This window comes from Stylophora pistillata, chromosome 2 (genome assembly GCF_964205215.1).
Source record: "Stylophora pistillata chromosome 2, jaStyPist1.2, whole genome shotgun sequence".
Classification (NCBI taxonomy): domain Eukaryota; kingdom Metazoa; phylum Cnidaria; class Anthozoa; order Scleractinia; family Pocilloporidae; genus Stylophora; species Stylophora pistillata.
The window spans coordinates 33,286,728-33,302,821 of NC_142520.1; the positions used below are offsets into that span (position 1 = coordinate 33,286,728).

General features: G+C 47.3%; 23 non-coding genes across 23 annotated transcripts; 15 read left to right on the forward strand and 8 right to left on the reverse strand.

The window, feature by feature from the left end:
* Nucleotides 1-436: 436 nt before the first annotated feature.
* Nucleotides 437-555, reverse strand: LOC148738831 (5S ribosomal RNA). Its single transcript, XR_015998088.1, has one exon. It is a non-coding gene; the product is annotated as a 5S ribosomal RNA (ribosomal RNA).
* Nucleotides 556-1,024: 469 nt separating this feature from the next.
* Nucleotides 1,025-1,216, forward strand: LOC148738832 (U2 spliceosomal RNA). The gene has a single exon (XR_015997586.1). It is a non-coding gene; the product is annotated as a U2 spliceosomal RNA (small nuclear RNA).
* A 211-nt stretch (nt 1,217-1,427) lies between these two features.
* LOC148738833 (U1 spliceosomal RNA) lies at nt 1,428-1,591 on the forward strand. The gene has a single exon (XR_015997786.1). It is a non-coding gene; the product is annotated as a U1 spliceosomal RNA (small nuclear RNA).
* Nucleotides 1,592-2,562: 971 nt separating this feature from the next.
* LOC148738834 (5S ribosomal RNA) lies at nt 2,563-2,681 on the reverse strand. Its single transcript, XR_015998089.1, has one exon. It is a non-coding gene; the product is annotated as a 5S ribosomal RNA (ribosomal RNA).
* A 469-nt stretch (nt 2,682-3,150) lies between these two features.
* On the forward strand, nt 3,151-3,342 carry LOC148738835 (U2 spliceosomal RNA). Its single transcript, XR_015997587.1, has one exon. It is a non-coding gene; the product is annotated as a U2 spliceosomal RNA (small nuclear RNA).
* A 211-nt stretch (nt 3,343-3,553) lies between these two features.
* LOC148738836 (U1 spliceosomal RNA) lies at nt 3,554-3,717 on the forward strand. Its single transcript, XR_015997787.1, has one exon. It is a non-coding gene; the product is annotated as a U1 spliceosomal RNA (small nuclear RNA).
* Nucleotides 3,718-4,688: 971 nt separating this feature from the next.
* Nucleotides 4,689-4,807, reverse strand: LOC148738837 (5S ribosomal RNA). Its single transcript, XR_015998090.1, has one exon. It is a non-coding gene; the product is annotated as a 5S ribosomal RNA (ribosomal RNA).
* Nucleotides 4,808-5,276: 469 nt separating this feature from the next.
* Nucleotides 5,277-5,468, forward strand: LOC148738838 (U2 spliceosomal RNA). Its single transcript, XR_015997588.1, has one exon. It is a non-coding gene; the product is annotated as a U2 spliceosomal RNA (small nuclear RNA).
* Nucleotides 5,469-5,679: 211 nt separating this feature from the next.
* LOC148738839 (U1 spliceosomal RNA) lies at nt 5,680-5,843 on the forward strand. Its single transcript, XR_015997788.1, has one exon. It is a non-coding gene; the product is annotated as a U1 spliceosomal RNA (small nuclear RNA).
* Nucleotides 5,844-6,814: 971 nt separating this feature from the next.
* On the reverse strand, nt 6,815-6,933 carry LOC148738840 (5S ribosomal RNA). Its single transcript, XR_015998091.1, has one exon. It is a non-coding gene; the product is annotated as a 5S ribosomal RNA (ribosomal RNA).
* Nucleotides 6,934-7,402: 469 nt separating this feature from the next.
* On the forward strand, nt 7,403-7,594 carry LOC148738841 (U2 spliceosomal RNA). The gene has a single exon (XR_015997589.1). It is a non-coding gene; the product is annotated as a U2 spliceosomal RNA (small nuclear RNA).
* Nucleotides 7,595-7,805: 211 nt separating this feature from the next.
* Nucleotides 7,806-7,969, forward strand: LOC148738842 (U1 spliceosomal RNA). Its single transcript, XR_015997789.1, has one exon. It is a non-coding gene; the product is annotated as a U1 spliceosomal RNA (small nuclear RNA).
* Nucleotides 7,970-8,940: 971 nt separating this feature from the next.
* On the reverse strand, nt 8,941-9,059 carry LOC148738843 (5S ribosomal RNA). Its single transcript, XR_015998092.1, has one exon. It is a non-coding gene; the product is annotated as a 5S ribosomal RNA (ribosomal RNA).
* Nucleotides 9,060-9,528: 469 nt separating this feature from the next.
* Nucleotides 9,529-9,720, forward strand: LOC148738844 (U2 spliceosomal RNA). The gene has a single exon (XR_015997590.1). It is a non-coding gene; the product is annotated as a U2 spliceosomal RNA (small nuclear RNA).
* Nucleotides 9,721-9,931: 211 nt separating this feature from the next.
* LOC148738845 (U1 spliceosomal RNA) lies at nt 9,932-10,095 on the forward strand. Its single transcript, XR_015997790.1, has one exon. It is a non-coding gene; the product is annotated as a U1 spliceosomal RNA (small nuclear RNA).
* Nucleotides 10,096-11,066: 971 nt separating this feature from the next.
* Nucleotides 11,067-11,185, reverse strand: LOC148738846 (5S ribosomal RNA). The gene has a single exon (XR_015998094.1). It is a non-coding gene; the product is annotated as a 5S ribosomal RNA (ribosomal RNA).
* Nucleotides 11,186-11,654: 469 nt separating this feature from the next.
* Nucleotides 11,655-11,846, forward strand: LOC148738847 (U2 spliceosomal RNA). Its single transcript, XR_015997593.1, has one exon. It is a non-coding gene; the product is annotated as a U2 spliceosomal RNA (small nuclear RNA).
* Nucleotides 11,847-12,057: 211 nt separating this feature from the next.
* LOC148738848 (U1 spliceosomal RNA) lies at nt 12,058-12,221 on the forward strand. Its single transcript, XR_015997792.1, has one exon. It is a non-coding gene; the product is annotated as a U1 spliceosomal RNA (small nuclear RNA).
* A 971-nt stretch (nt 12,222-13,192) lies between these two features.
* LOC148738849 (5S ribosomal RNA) lies at nt 13,193-13,311 on the reverse strand. Its single transcript, XR_015998095.1, has one exon. It is a non-coding gene; the product is annotated as a 5S ribosomal RNA (ribosomal RNA).
* Nucleotides 13,312-13,781: 470 nt separating this feature from the next.
* On the forward strand, nt 13,782-13,973 carry LOC148738850 (U2 spliceosomal RNA). The gene has a single exon (XR_015997594.1). It is a non-coding gene; the product is annotated as a U2 spliceosomal RNA (small nuclear RNA).
* A 211-nt stretch (nt 13,974-14,184) lies between these two features.
* Nucleotides 14,185-14,349, forward strand: LOC148738851 (U1 spliceosomal RNA). Its single transcript, XR_015997914.1, has one exon. It is a non-coding gene; the product is annotated as a U1 spliceosomal RNA (small nuclear RNA).
* A 969-nt stretch (nt 14,350-15,318) lies between these two features.
* On the reverse strand, nt 15,319-15,437 carry LOC148738852 (5S ribosomal RNA). The gene has a single exon (XR_015998096.1). It is a non-coding gene; the product is annotated as a 5S ribosomal RNA (ribosomal RNA).
* Nucleotides 15,438-15,906: 469 nt separating this feature from the next.
* LOC148738853 (U2 spliceosomal RNA) lies at nt 15,907-16,094 on the forward strand. Its single transcript, XR_015997732.1, has one exon. It is a non-coding gene; the product is annotated as a U2 spliceosomal RNA (small nuclear RNA).

Here is a 16,094-nt window from a genome sequence, read left to right on the forward strand (position 1 = left end):
AGGCAGACGAGTAAGTAAAAATGTGGAACCTGTTGCCGCTTCGCTTCGTTTCAGTCACTTTGAATCCATCCGCCTCTATTAATCGTGGGAATGTTTTGACATGTCTTGAGGCCTTGAAAGTGCTGTAAAAGTGTGCGTGTTTTCCTATTTGTGATTCGTGGGAGCGTGCGAATGATTCGATGTCACGTACAAATGTGGAATTTGTCACAACAATGTGTTGAGATCTCGAGCGCGCGCCATCGCTCCTTCGTTTGCTCGCTCTCTTGCATTGGGAAATGATTTTGGCCACAAGCTCGGCAAGTTGTGGCAAAATGATTTCTCTCCTCCCTGTTATGTTAGTTTTTCTTTTACTCCTCACTCGTCTACGGGACGCCGTGAGTATCGGAAGCGGTTTACCCGGATAAAACGTTGAGAGAGTAAGCAAAGGAAAAAATGAAGCCTACAACACGGGGTATTCCCAGGCGGTCACCCATCCAAGTACTAACCCCGCCCGACAGGGCTTAACTTCGGTGATCGGACGAGAACCGGTGCTTTCCCTGTGGTATGGTCGTAGACAAGGGAAAACAGCTGAAATTTGGCTGGTTAACGGTTATGTTTGATCTGTACTAGCCCTAATTTGGTTACTCTAACCCTAAACCCCAACATCGTTACCCTAACCCTAACCCCAAAATCGTTACCCTAACCCTAAATTTGGTAGCCTAGACCCTAAGCCAAACGTCATCTCCTAGAGCCCGCGCACATCTTGAGAAGCGTCCATTTGAGGCAATATATCTCACTGGGGGTGGGGTGGGGGGGGGGAGTATAGAGATAAATCAAGTTTGGTAAATATTCTAAAGAACACCATCTTGTTAGTTAAGTGTATGTGGCTGGCGTCTTAAAGTTACAATGAGAAGATTACCAACCGATGAGCCACTGGGTCCGTTTTTGGGACTCGCAAGGGCTTCTGGGGGCTACCTGCTACTATCCACCATATACTGTGGGAAGGATCCCTCTACCACCCCCTTGATTGAGGGTATTGGTGGGTATCGCTTCTCGGCCTTTTGGCTAAGATCAAGTGTAGTATCTGTTCTTATCAGCTTAATATCTGATACGCTGCTCATTGAGTAGCTCATATATTAAACTGATTTTTGGAACTGGGCTGTGGAAAAGAGGCTTGCCTCGTCCCAGCCACGGGTTGCCTCGGTATAGCACTACCTCCGAGTGTGGCCCACTTCCCTTTTGGGGAAGACACATTTAATGAAAGGAAAAATAATGACTATAGCATTCTCTTCTGTGCACAGGAGCCCTGCAGCTCCAAAGGGAAGGCGGAAAAAGACATGACGGGCCAAGGCGGCAACTGACACTGGCTGATTTGAAGCGTGCAAAGCAGTACCACAAGGACATAGGTGAGGGAGAGTTTTACCACGGCAAGCGTATGCCTTTCAGGCATACTTACCTGACGCGGGAGGTACTGTGATCAAGGAGGCAGTCCTCTCAAGGCGAGGCCCTTTCATTGCACTTGGACTGGGTTGACCCTTGCGATTACCCCAAATGTGGGTAACTCGAGCGTATAATTTCTGGTAGTGGGGACCTGCGTTCGCGCTCGTCCCCGAAAAGCTGATGTAAAATATCTTGCCCTTAACCCCTGACTGACTAATGAATTGATCTTGATTTTGGAGTTGACCGTTAAACAGGGTGAACTGGAACTGGAACTGGAATGAAGAGAGAAGAAGAGCAGCAAGGGAAAAAGAAAGCAAAAAGCCATGGAAAGAAAGAGAGACAGACAGAAGTGGCCTGCGTGTTGGCAGAGAGATTTGGAGGAATAGAAGTGATTGTAAATGAAGGTGAGTTTTTGTGAGGATGTGAGTAGAGCTGTTGTAGATAGATGTGTGTGCTTTCTGCATTATTTTGTTCGTTTGTTTGCGAAAGAAAAGGAGAGGAAACCAAGCGGAGGAGTGACTGACTAACTAACCGACGGATGGACTAAGCAAAGAACGAACGATACATGGGCAAGAAAAGCATTTGTTTTAGAAACGTGAGTACATTGTCAACCATACCTGTGGCAGGCGAGGTTTTGTTGTCATGTATTTCTTATTGCGAGCGAGCGAGAGGAGGGAACGTTCGTTCCAGCGAGCGAGCAAACAAAGAGGCAGACGAGTAAGTAAAAATGTGGAACCTGTTGCCGCTTCGCTTCGTTTCAGTCACTTTGAATCCATCCGCCTCTATTAATCGTGGGAATGTTTTGACATGTCTTGAGGCCTTGAAAGTGCTGTAAAAGTGTGCGTGTTTTCCTATTTGTGATTCGTGGGAGCGTGCGAATGATTCGATGTCACGTACAAATGTGGAATTTGTCACAACAATGTGTTGAGATCTCGAGCGCGCGCCATCGCTCCTTCGTTTGCTCGCTCTCTTGCATTGGGAAATGATTTTGGCCACAAGCTCGGCAAGTTGTGGCAAAATGATTTCTCTCCTCCCTGTTATGTTAGTTTTTCTTTTACTCCTCACTCGTCTACGGGACGCCGTGAGTATCGGAAGCGGTTTACCCGGATAAAACGTTGAGAGAGTAAGCAAAGGAAAAAATGAAGCCTACAACACGGGGTATTCCCAGGCGGTCACCCATCCAAGTACTAACCCCGCCCGACAGGGCTTAACTTCGGTGATCGGACGAGAACCGGTGCTTTCCCTGTGGTATGGTCGTAGACAAGGGAAAACAGCTGAAATTTGGCTGGTTATCGGTTATGTTTGATCTGTACTAGCCCTAATTTGGTTACTCTAACCCTAAACCCCAACATCGTTACCCTAACCCTAACCCCAAAATCGTTACCCTAACCCTAAATTTGGTAGCCTAGACCCTAAGCCAAACGTCATCTCCTAGAGCCCGCGCACATCTTGAGAAGCGTCCATTTGAGGCAATATATCTCACTGGGGGTGGGGTGGGGGGGGGGAGTATAGAGATAAATCAAGTTTGGTAAATATTCTAAAGAACACCATCTTGTTAGTTAAGTGTATGTGGCTGGCGTCTTAAAGTTACAATGAGAAGATTACCAACCGATGAGCCACTGGGTCCGTTTTTGGGACTCGCAAGGGCTTCTGGGGGCTACCTGCTACTATCCACCATATACTGTGGGAAGGATCCCTCTACCACCCCCTTGATTGAGGGTATTGGTGGGTATCGCTTCTCGGCCTTTTGGCTAAGATCAAGTGTAGTATCTGTTCTTATCAGCTTAATATCTGATACGCTGCTCATTGAGTAGCTCATATATTAAACTGATTTTTGGAACTGGGCTGTGGAAAAGAGGCTTGCCTCGTCCCAGCCACGGGTTGCCTCGGTATAGCACTACCTCCGAGTGTGGCCCACTTCCCTTTTGGGGAAGACACATTTAATGAAAGGAAAAATAATGACTATAGCATTCTCTTCTGTGCACAGGAGCCCTGCAGCTCCAAAGGGAAGGCGGAAAAAGACATGACGGGCCAAGGCGGCAACTGACACTGGCTGATTTGAAGCGTGCAAAGCAGTACCACAAGGACATAGGTGAGGGAGAGTTTTACCACGGCAAGCGTATGCCTTTCAGGCATACTTACCTGACGCGGGAGGTACTGTGATCAAGGAGGCAGTCCTCTCAAGGCGAGGCCCTTTCATTGCACTTGGACTGGGTTGACCCTTGCGATTACCCCAAATGTGGGTAACTCGAGCGTATAATTTCTGGTAGTGGGGACCTGCGTTCGCGCTCGTCCCCGAAAAGCTGATGTAAAATATCTTGCCCTTAACCCCTGACTGACTAATGAATTGATCTTGATTTTGGAGTTGACCGTTAAACAGGGTGAACTGGAACTGGAACTGGAATGAAGAGAGAAGAAGAGCAGCAAGGGAAAAAGAAAGCAAAAAGCCATGGAAAGAAAGAGAGACAGACAGAAGTGGCCTGCGTGTTGGCAGAGAGATTTGGAGGAATAGAAGTGATTGTAAATGAAGGTGAGTTTTTGTGAGGATGTGAGTAGAGCTGTTGTAGATAGATGTGTGTGCTTTCTGCATTATTTTGTTCGTTTGTTTGCGAAAGAAAAGGAGAGGAAACCAAGCGGAGGAGTGACTGACTAACTAACCGACGGATGGACTAAGCAAAGAACGAACGATACATGGGCAAGAAAAGCATTTGTTTTAGAAACGTGAGTACATTGTCAACCATACCTGTGGCAGGCGAGGTTTTGTTGTCATGTATTTCTTATTGCGAGCGAGCGAGAGGAGGGAACGTTCGTTCCAGCGAGCGAGCAAACAAAGAGGCAGACGAGTAAGTAAAAATGTGGAACCTGTTGCCGCTTCGCTTCGTTTCAGTCACTTTGAATCCATCCGCCTCTATTAATCGTGGGAATGTTTTGACATGTCTTGAGGCCTTGAAAGTGCTGTAAAAGTGTGCGTGTTTTCCTATTTGTGATTCGTGGGAGCGTGCGAATGATTCGATGTCACGTACAAATGTGGAATTTGTCACAACAATGTGTTGAGATCTCGAGCGCGCGCCATCGCTCCTTCGTTTGCTCGCTCTCTTGCATTGGGAAATGATTTTGGCCACAAGCTCGGCAAGTTGTGGCAAAATGATTTCTCTCCTCCCTGTTATGTTAGTTTTTCTTTTACTCCTCACTCGTCTACGGGACGCCGTGAGTATCGGAAGCGGTTTACCCGGATAAAACGTTGAGAGAGTAAGCAAAGGAAAAAATGAAGCCTACAACACGGGGTATTCCCAGGCGGTCACCCATCCAAGTACTAACCCCGCCCGACAGGGCTTAACTTCGGTGATCGGACGAGAACCGGTGCTTTCCCTGTGGTATGGTCGTAGACAAGGGAAAACAGCTGAAATTTGGCTGGTTATCGGTTATGTTTGATCTGTACTAGCCCTAATTTGGTTACTCTAACCCTAAACCCCAACATCGTTACCCTAACCCTAACCCCAAAATCGTTACCCTAACCCTAAATTTGGTAGCCTAGACCCTAAGCCAAACGTCATCTCCTAGAGCCCGCGCACATCTTGAGAAGCGTCCATTTGAGGCAATATATCTCACTGGGGGTGGGGTGGGGGGGGGGAGTATAGAGATAAATCAAGTTTGGTAAATATTCTAAAGAACACCATCTTGTTAGTTAAGTGTATGTGGCTGGCGTCTTAAAGTTACAATGAGAAGATTACCAACCGATGAGCCACTGGGTCCGTTTTTGGGACTCGCAAGGGCTTCTGGGGGCTACCTGCTACTATCCACCATATACTGTGGGAAGGATCCCTCTACCACCCCCTTGATTGAGGGTATTGGTGGGTATCGCTTCTCGGCCTTTTGGCTAAGATCAAGTGTAGTATCTGTTCTTATCAGCTTAATATCTGATACGCTGCTCATTGAGTAGCTCATATATTAAACTGATTTTTGGAACTGGGCTGTGGAAAAGAGGCTTGCCTCGTCCCAGCCACGGGTTGCCTCGGTATAGCACTACCTCCGAGTGTGGCCCACTTCCCTTTTGGGGAAGACACATTTAATGAAAGGAAAAATAATGACTATAGCATTCTCTTCTGTGCACAGGAGCCCTGCAGCTCCAAAGGGAAGGCGGAAAAAGACATGACGGGCCAAGGCGGCAACTGACACTGGCTGATTTGAAGCGTGCAAAGCAGTACCACAAGGACATAGGTGAGGGAGAGTTTTACCACGGCAAGCGTATGCCTTTCAGGCATACTTACCTGACGCGGGAGGTACTGTGATCAAGGAGGCAGTCCTCTCAAGGCGAGGCCCTTTCATTGCACTTGGACTGGGTTGACCCTTGCGATTACCCCAAATGTGGGTAACTCGAGCGTATAATTTCTGGTAGTGGGGACCTGCGTTCGCGCTCGTCCCCGAAAAGCTGATGTAAAATATCTTGCCCTTAACCCCTGACTGACTAATGAATTGATCTTGATTTTGGAGTTGACCGTTAAACAGGGTGAACTGGAACTGGAACTGGAATGAAGAGAGAAGAAGAGCAGCAAGGGAAAAAGAAAGCAAAAAGCCATGGAAAGAAAGAGAGACAGACAGAAGTGGCCTGCGTGTTGGCAGAGAGATTTGGAGGAATAGAAGTGATTGTAAATGAAGGTGAGTTTTTGTGAGGATGTGAGTAGAGCTGTTGTAGATAGATGTGTGTGCTTTCTGCATTATTTTGTTCGTTTGTTTGCGAAAGAAAAGGAGAGGAAACCAAGCGGAGGAGTGACTGACTAACTAACCGACGGATGGACTAAGCAAAGAACGAACGATACATGGGCAAGAAAAGCATTTGTTTTAGAAACGTGAGTACATTGTCAACCATACCTGTGGCAGGCGAGGTTTTGTTGTCATGTATTTCTTATTGCGAGCGAGCGAGAGGAGGGAACGTTCGTTCCAGCGAGCGAGCAAACAAAGAGGCAGACGAGTAAGTAAAAATGTGGAACCTGTTGCCGCTTCGCTTCGTTTCAGTCACTTTGAATCCATCCGCCTCTATTAATCGTGGGAATGTTTTGACATGTCTTGAGGCCTTGAAAGTGCTGTAAAAGTGTGCGTGTTTTCCTATTTGTGATTCGTGGGAGCGTGCGAATGATTCGATGTCACGTACAAATGTGGAATTTGTCACAACAATGTGTTGAGATCTCGAGCGCGCGCCATCGCTCCTTCGTTTGCTCGCTCTCTTGCATTGGGAAATGATTTTGGCCACAAGCTCGGCAAGTTGTGGCAAAATGATTTCTCTCCTCCCTGTTATGTTAGTTTTTCTTTTACTCCTCACTCGTCTACGGGACGCCGTGAGTATCGGAAGCGGTTTACCCGGATAAAACGTTGAGAGAGTAAGCAAAGGAAAAAATGAAGCCTACAACACGGGGTATTCCCAGGCGGTCACCCATCCAAGTACTAACCCCGCCCGACAGGGCTTAACTTCGGTGATCGGACGAGAACCGGTGCTTTCCCTGTGGTATGGTCGTAGACAAGGGAAAACAGCTGAAATTTGGCTGGTTATCGGTTATGTTTGATCTGTACTAGCCCTAATTTGGTTACTCTAACCCTAAACCCCAACATCGTTACCCTAACCCTAACCCCAAAATCGTTACCCTAACCCTAAATTTGGTAGCCTAGACCCTAAGCCAAACGTCATCTCCTAGAGCCCGCGCACATCTTGAGAAGCGTCCATTTGAGGCAATATATCTCACTGGGGGTGGGGTGGGGGGGGGGAGTATAGAGATAAATCAAGTTTGGTAAATATTCTAAAGAACACCATCTTGTTAGTTAAGTGTATGTGGCTGGCGTCTTAAAGTTACAATGAGAAGATTACCAACCGATGAGCCACTGGGTCCGTTTTTGGGACTCGCAAGGGCTTCTGGGGGCTACCTGCTACTATCCACCATATACTGTGGGAAGGATCCCTCTACCACCCCCTTGATTGAGGGTATTGGTGGGTATCGCTTCTCGGCCTTTTGGCTAAGATCAAGTGTAGTATCTGTTCTTATCAGCTTAATATCTGATACGCTGCTCATTGAGTAGCTCATATATTAAACTGATTTTTGGAACTGGGCTGTGGAAAAGAGGCTTGCCTCGTCCCAGCCACGGGTTGCCTCGGTATAGCACTACCTCCGAGTGTGGCCCACTTCCCTTTTGGGGAAGACACATTTAATGAAAGGAAAAATAATGACTATAGCATTCTCTTCTGTGCACAGGAGCCCTGCAGCTCCAAAGGGAAGGCGGAAAAAGACATGACGGGCCAAGGCGGCAACTGACACTGGCTGATTTGAAGCGTGCAAAGCAGTACCACAAGGACATAGGTGAGGGAGAGTTTTACCACGGCAAGCGTATGCCTTTCAGGCATACTTACCTGACGCGGGAGGTACTGTGATCAAGGAGGCAGTCCTCTCAAGGCGAGGCCCTTTCATTGCACTTGGACTGGGTTGACCCTTGCGATTACCCCAAATGTGGGTAACTCGAGCGTATAATTTCTGGTAGTGGGGACCTGCGTTCGCGCTCGTCCCCGAAAAGCTGATGTAAAATATCTTGCCCTTAACCCCTGACTGACTAATGAATTGATCTTGATTTTGGAGTTGACCGTTAAACAGGGTGAACTGGAACTGGAACTGGACTGAAGAGAGAAGAAGAGCAGCAAGGGAAAAAGAAAGCAAAAAGCCATGGAAAGAAAGAGAGACAGACAGAAGTGGCCTGCGTGTTGGCAGAGAGATTTGGAGGAATAGAAGTGATTGTAAATGAAGGTGAGTTTTTGTGAGGATGTGAGTAGAGCTGTTGTAGATAGATGTGTGTGCTTTCTGCATTATTTTGTTCGTTTGTTTGCGAAAGAAAAGGAGAGGAAACCAAGCGGAGGAGTGACTGACTAACTAACCGACGGATGGACTAAGCAAAGAACGAACGATACATGGGCAAGAAAAGCATTTGTTTTAGAAACGTGAGTACATTGTCAACCATACCTGTGGCAGGCGAGGTTTTGTTGTCATGTATTTCTTATTGCGAGCGAGCGAGAGGAGGGAACGTTCGTTCCAGCGAGCGAGCAAACAAAGAGGCAGACGAGTAAGTAAAAATGTGGAACCTGTTGCCGCTTCGCTTCGTTTCAGTCACTTTGAATCCATCCGCCTCTATTAATCGTGGGAATGTTTTGACATGTCTTGAGGCCTTGAAAGTGCTGTAAAAGTGTGCGTGTTTTCCTATTTGTGATTCGTGGGAGCGTGCGAATGATTCGATGTCACGTACAAATGTGGAATTTGTCACAACAATGTGTTGAGATCTCGAGCGCGCGCCATCGCTCCTTCGTTTGCTCGCTCTCTTGCATTGGGAAATGATTTTGGCCACAAGCTCGGCAAGTTGTGGCAAAATGATTTCTCTCCTCCCTGTTATGTTAGTTTTTCTTTTACTCCTCACTCGTCTACGGGACGCCGTGAGTATCGGAAGCGGTTTACCCGGATAAAACGTTGAGAGAGTAAGCAAAGGAAAAAATGAAGCCTACAACACGGGGTATTCCCAGGCGGTCACCCATCCAAGTACTAACCCCGCCCGACAGGGCTTAACTTCGGTGATCGGACGAGAACCGGTGCTTTCCCTGTGGTATGGTCGTAGACAAGGGAAAACAGCTGAAATTTGGCTGGTTATCGGTTATGTTTGATCTGTACTAGCCCTAATTTGGTTACTCTAACCCTAAACCCCAACATCGTTACCCTAACCCTAACCCCAAAATCGTTACCCTAACCCTAAATTTGGTAGCCTAGACCCTAAGCCAAACGTCATCTCCTAGAGCCCGCGCACATCTTGAGAAGCGTCCATTTGAGGCAATATATCTCACTGGGGGTGGGGTGGGGGGGGGGAGTATAGAGATAAATCAAGTTTGGTAAATATTCTAAAGAACACCATCTTGTTAGTTAAGTGTATGTGGCTGGCGTCTTAAAGTTACAATGAGAAGATTACCAACCGATGAGCCACTGGGTCCGTTTTTGGGACTCGCAAGGGCTTCTGGGGGCTACCTGCTACTATCCACCATATACTGTGGGAAGGATCCCTCTACCACCCCCTTGATTGAGGGTATTGGTGGGTATCGCTTCTCGGCCTTTTGGCTAAGATCAAGTGTAGTATCTGTTCTTATCAGCTTAATATCTGATACGCTGCTCATTGAGTAGCTCATATATTAAACTGATTTTTGGAACTGGGCTGTGGAAAAGAGGCTTGCCTCGTCCCAGCCACGGGTTGCCTCGGTATAGCACTACCTCCGAGTGTGGCCCACTTCCCTTTTGGGGAAGACACATTTAATGAAAGGAAAAATAATGACTATAGCATTCTCTTCTGTGCACAGGAGCCCTGCAGCTCCAAAGGGAAGGCGGAAAAAGACATGACGGGCCAAGGCGGCAACTGACACTGGCTGATTTGAAGCGTGCAAAGCAGTACCACAAGGACATAGGTGAGGGAGAGTTTTACCACGGCAAGCGTATGCCTTTCAGGCATACTTACCTGACGCGGGAGGTACTGTGATCAAGGAGGCAGTCCTCTCAAGGCGAGGCCCTTTCATTGCACTTGGACTGGGTTGACCCTTGCGATTACCCCAAATGTGGGTAACTCGAGCGTATAATTTCTGGTAGTGGGGACCTGCGTTCGCGCTCGTCCCCGAAAAGCTGATGTAAAATATCTTGCCCTTAACCCCTGACTGACTAATGAATTGATCTTGATTTTGGAGTTGACCGTTAAACAGGGTGAACTGGAACTGGAACTGGAATGAAGAGAGAAGAAGAGCAGCAAGGGAAAAAGAAAGCAAAAAGCCATGGAAAGAAAGAGAGACAGACAGAAGTGGCCTGCGTGTTGGCAGAGAGATTTGGAGGAATAGAAGTGATTGTAAATGAAGGTGAGTTTTTGTGAGGATGTGAGTAGAGCTGTTGTAGATAGATGTGTGTGCTTTCTGCATTATTTTGTTCGTTTGTTTGCGAAAGAAAAGGAGAGGAAACCAAGCGGAGGAGTGACTGACTAACTAACCGACGGATGGACTAAGCAAAGAACGAACGATACATGGGCAAGAAAAGCATTTGTTTTAGAAACGTGAGTACATTGTCAACCATACCTGTGGCAGGCGAGGTTTTGTTGTCATGTATTTCTTATTGCGAGCGAGCGAGAGGAGGGAACGTTCGTTCCAGCGAGCGAGCAAACAAAGAGGCAGACGAGTAAGTAAAAATGTGGAACCTGTTGCCGCTTCGCTTCGTTTCAGTCACTTTGAATCCATCCGCCTCTATTAATCGTGGGAATGTTTTGACATGTCTTGAGGCCTTGAAAGTGCTGTAAAAGTGTGCGTGTTTTCCTATTTGTGATTCGTGGGAGCGTGCGAATGATTCGATGTCACGTACAAATGTGGAATTTGTCACAACAATGTGTTGAGATCTCGAGCGCGCGCCATCGCTCCTTCGTTTGCTCGCTCTCTTGCATTGGGAAATGATTTTGGCCACAAGCTCGGCAAGTTGTGGCAAAATGATTTCTCTCCTCCCTGTTATGTTAGTTTTTCTTTTACTCCTCACTCGTCTACGGGACGCCGTGAGTATCGGAAGCGGTTTACCCGGATAAAACGTTGAGAGAGTAAGCAAAGGAAAAAATGAAGCCTACAACACGGGGTATTCCCAGGCGGTCACCCATCCAAGTACTAACCCCGCCCGACAGGGCTTAACTTCGGTGATCGGACGAGAACCGGTGCTTTCCCTGTGGTATGGTCGTAGACAAGGGAAAACAGCTGAAATTTGGCTGGTTATCGGTTATGTTTGATCTGTACTAGCCCTAATTTGGTTACTCTAACCCTAAACCCCAACATCGTTACCCTAACCCTAACCCCAAAATCGTTACCCTAACCCTAAATTTGGTAGCCTAGACCCTAAGCCAAACGTCATCTCCTAGAGCCCGCGCACATCTTGAGAAGCGTCCATTTGAGGCAATATATCTCACTGGGGGTGGGGTGGGGGGGGGGAGTATAGAGATAAATCAAGTTTGGTAAATATTCTAAAGAACACCATCTTGTTAGTTAAGTGTATGTGGCTGGCGTCTTAAAGTTACAATGAGAAGATTACCAACCGATGAGCCACTGGGTCCGTTTTTGGGACTCGCAAGGGCTTCTGGGGGCTACCTGCTACTATCCACCATATACTGTGGGAAGGATCCCTCTACCACCCCCTTGATTGAGGGTATTGGTGGGTATCGCTTCTCGGCCTTTTGGCTAAGATCAAGTGTAGTATCTGTTCTTATCAGCTTAATATCTGATACGCTGCTCATTGAGTAGCTCATATATTAAACTGATTTTTGGAACTGGGCTGTGGAAAAGAGGCTTGCCTCGTCCCAGCCACGGGTTGCCTCGGTATAGCACTACCTCCGAGTGTGGCCCACTTCCCTTTTGGGGAAGACACATTTAATGAAAGGAAAAATAATGACTATAGCATTCTCTTCTGTGCACAGGAGCCCTGCAGCTCCAAAGGGAAGGCGGAAAAAGACATGACGGGCCAAGGCGGCAACTGACACTGGCTGATTTGAAGCGTGCAAAGCAGTACCACAAGGACATAGGTGAGGGAGAGTTTTACCACGGCAAGCGTATGCCTTTCAGGCATACTTACCTGACGCGGGAGGTACTGTGATCAAGGAGGCAGTCCTCTCAAGGCGAGGCCCTTTCATTGCACTTGGACTGGGTTGACCCTTGCGATTACCCCAAATGTGGGTAACTCGAGCGTATAATTTCTGGTAGTGGGGACCTGCGTTCGCGCTCGTCCCCGAAAAGCTGATGTAAAATATCTTGCCCTTAACCCCTGACTGACTAATGAATTGATCTTGATTTTGGAGTTGACCGTTAAACAGGGTGAACTGGAACTGGAACTGGAATGAAGAGAGAAGAAGAGCAGCAAGGGAAAAAGAAAGCAAAAAGCCATGGAAAGAAAGAGAGACAGACAGAAGTGGCCTGCGTGTTGGCAGAGAGATTTGGAGGAATAGAAGTGATTGTAAATGAAGGTGAGTTTTTGTGAGGATGTGAGTAGAGCTGTTGTAGATAGATGTGTGTGCTTTCTGCATTATTTTGTTCGTTTGTTTGCGAAAGAAAAGGAGAGGAAACCAAGCGGAGGAGTGACTGACTAACTAACCGACGGATGGACTAAGCAAAGAACGAACGATACATGGGCAAGAAAAGCATTTGTTTTAGAAACGTGAGTACATTGTCAACCATACCTGTGGCAGGCGAGGTTTTGTTGTCATGTATTTCTTATTGCGAGCGAGCGAGAGGAGGGAACGTTCGTTCCAGCGAGCGAGCAAACAAAGAGGCAGACGAGTAAGTAAAAATGTGGAACCTGTTGCCGCTTCGCTTCGTTTCAGTCACTTTGAATCCATCCGCCTCTATTAATCGTGGGAATGTTTTGACATGTCTTGAGGCCTTGAAAGTGCTGTAAAAGTGTGCGTGTTTTCCTATTTGTGATTCGTGGGAGCGTGCGAATGATTCGATGTCACGTACAAATGTGGAATTTGTCACAACAATGTGTTGAGATCTCGAGCGCGCGCCATCGCTCCTTCGTTTGCTCGCTCTCTTGCATTGGGAAATGATTTTGGCCACAAGCTCGGCAAGTTGTGGCAAAATGATTTCTCTCCTCCCTGTTATGTTAGTTTTTCTTTTACTCCTCACTCGTCTACGGGACGCCGTGAGTATCGGAAGCGGTTTACCCGGATAAAACGTTGAGAGAGTAAGCAAAGGAAAAAATGAAGCCTACAACACGGGGTATTCCCAGGCGGTCACCCATCCAAGTACTAACCCCGCCCGACAGGGCTTAACTTCGGTGATCGGACGAGAACCGGTGCTTTCCCTGTGGTATGGTCGTAGACAAGGGAAAACAGCTGAAATTTGGCTGGTTATCGGTTATGTTTGATCTGTACTAGCCCTAATTTGGTTACTCTAACCCTAAACCCCAACATCGTTACCCTAACCCTAACCCCAAAATCGTTACCCTAACCCTAAATTTGGTAGCCTAGACCCTAAGCCAAACGTCATCTCCTAGAGCCCGCGCACATCTTGAGAAGCGTCCATTTGAGGCAATATATCTCACTGGGGGTGGGGTGGGGGGGGGGAGTATAGAGAATAAATCAAGTTTGGTAAATATTCTAAAGAACACCATCTTGTTAGTTAAGTGTATGTGGCTGGCGTCTTAAAGTTACAATGAGAAGATTACCAACCGATGAGCCACTGGGTCCGTTTTTGGGACTCGCAAGGGCTTCTGGGGGCTACCTGCTACTATCCACCATATACTGTGGGAAGGATCCCTCTACCACCCCCTTGATTGAGGGTATTGGTGGGTATCGCTTCTCGGCCTTTTGGCTAAGATCAAGTGTAGTATCTGTTCTTATCAGCTTAATATCTGATACGCTGCTCATTGAGTAGCTCATATATTAAACTGATTTTTGGAACTGGGCTGTGGAAAAGAGGCTTGCCTCGTCCCAGCCACGGGTTGCCTCGGTATAGCACTACCTCCGAGTGTGGCCCACTTCCCTTTTGGGGAAGACACATTTAATGAAAGGAAAAATAATGACTATAGCATTCTCTTCTGTGCACAGGAGCCCTGCAGCTCCAAAGGGAAGGCGGAAAAAGACATGACGGGCCAAGGCGGCAACTGACACTGGCTGATTTGAAGCGTGCAAAGCAGTACCACAAGGACATAGGTGAGGGAGAGTTTTACCACGGCAAGCGTATGCCTTTCAGGCATACTTACCTGACGCGGGAGGTACTGTGATCAAGGAGGCAGTCCTCTCAAGGCGAGGCCCTTTCATTGCACTTGGACTGGGTTGACCCTTGCGATTACCCCAAATGTGGGTAACTCGAGCGTATAATTTCTGGTAGTGGGGGACCTGCGTTCGCGCTCGTCCCCGAAAAGCTGATGTAATATCTTGCCCTTAACCCCTGACTGACTAATGAATTGATCTTGATTTTGGAGTTGACCGTTAAACAGGGTGAACTGGAACTGGAACTGGAATGAAGAGAGAAGAAGAGCAGCAAGGGAAAAAGAAAGCAAAAAGCCATGGAAAGAAAGAGAGACAGACAGAAGTGGCCTGCGTGTTGGCAGAGAGATTTGGAGGAATAGAAGTGATTGTAAATGAAGGTGAGTTTTTGTGAGGATGTGAGTAGAGCTGTTGTAGATAGATGTGTGTGCTTTCTGCATTATTTTGTTCGTTTGTTTGCGAAAGAAAAGGAGAGGAAACCAAGCGGAGGAGTGACTGACTAACTAACCGACGGATGGACTAAGCAAAGAACGAACGATACATGGGCAAGAAAAGCATTTGTTTTAGAAACGTGAGTACATTGTCAACCATACCTGTGGCAGGCGAGGTTTTGTTGTCATGTATTTCTTATTGCGAGCGAGCGAGAGGAGGGAACGTTCGTTCCAGCGAGCGAGCAAACAAAGAGGCAGACGAGTAAGTAAAAATGTGGAACCTGTTGCCGCTTCGCTTCGTTTCAGTCACTTTGAATCCATCCGCCTCTATTAATCGTGGGAATGTTTTGACATGTCTTGAGGCCTTGAAAGTGCTGTAAAAGTGTGCGTGTTTTCCTATTTGTGATTCGTGGGAGCGTGCGAATGATTCGATGTCACGTACAAATGTGGAATTTGTCACAACAATGTGTTGAGATCTCGAGCGCGCGCCATCGCTCCTTCGTTTGCTCGCTCTCTTGCATTGGGAAATGATTTTGGCCACAAGCTCGGCAAGTTGTGGCAAAATGATTTCTCTCCTCCCTGTTATGTTAGTTTTTCTTTTACTCCTCACTCGTCTACGGGACGCCGTGAGTATCGGAAGCGGTTTACCCGGATAAAACGTTGAGAGAGTAAGCAAAGGAAAAAATGAAGCCTACAACACGGGGTATTCCCAGGCGGTCACCCATCCAAGTACTAACCCCGCCCGACAGGGCTTAACTTCGGTGATCGGACGAGAACCGGTGCTTTCCCTGTGGTATGGTCGTAGACAAGGGAAAACAGCTGAAATTTGGCTGGTTATCGGTTATGTTTGATCTGTACTAGCCCTAATTTGGTTACTCTAACCCTAAACCCCAACATCGTTACCCTAACCCTAACCCCAAAATCGTTACCCTAACCCTAAATTTGGTAGCCTAGACCCTAAGCCAAACGTCATCTCCTAGAGCCCGCGCACATCTTGAGAAGCGTCCATTTGAGGCAATATATCTCACTGGGGGTGGGGTGGGGGGGGGGAGTATAGAGATAAATCAAGTTTGGTAAATATTCTAAAGAACACCATCTTGTTAGTTAAGTGTATGTGGCTGGCGTCTTAAAGTTACAATGAGAAGATTACCAACCGATGAGCCACTGGGTCCGTTTTTGGGACTCGCAAGGGCTTCTGGGGGCTACCTGCTACTATCCACCATATACTGTGGGAAGGATCCCTCTACCACCCCCTTGATTGAGGGTATTGGTGGGTATCGCTTCTCGCCTTTTGGCTAAGATCAAGTGTAGTATCTGTTCTTATCAGCTTAATATCTGATACGCTGCTCATTGAGTAGCTCATATATTAAACTGATTTTTGGAACTGGGCTGTGGAAAAGAGGCTTGCCTCGTCCCAGCCACGGGTTGCCTCGGTATAGCACTACCTCCGAGTGTGGCCCACTT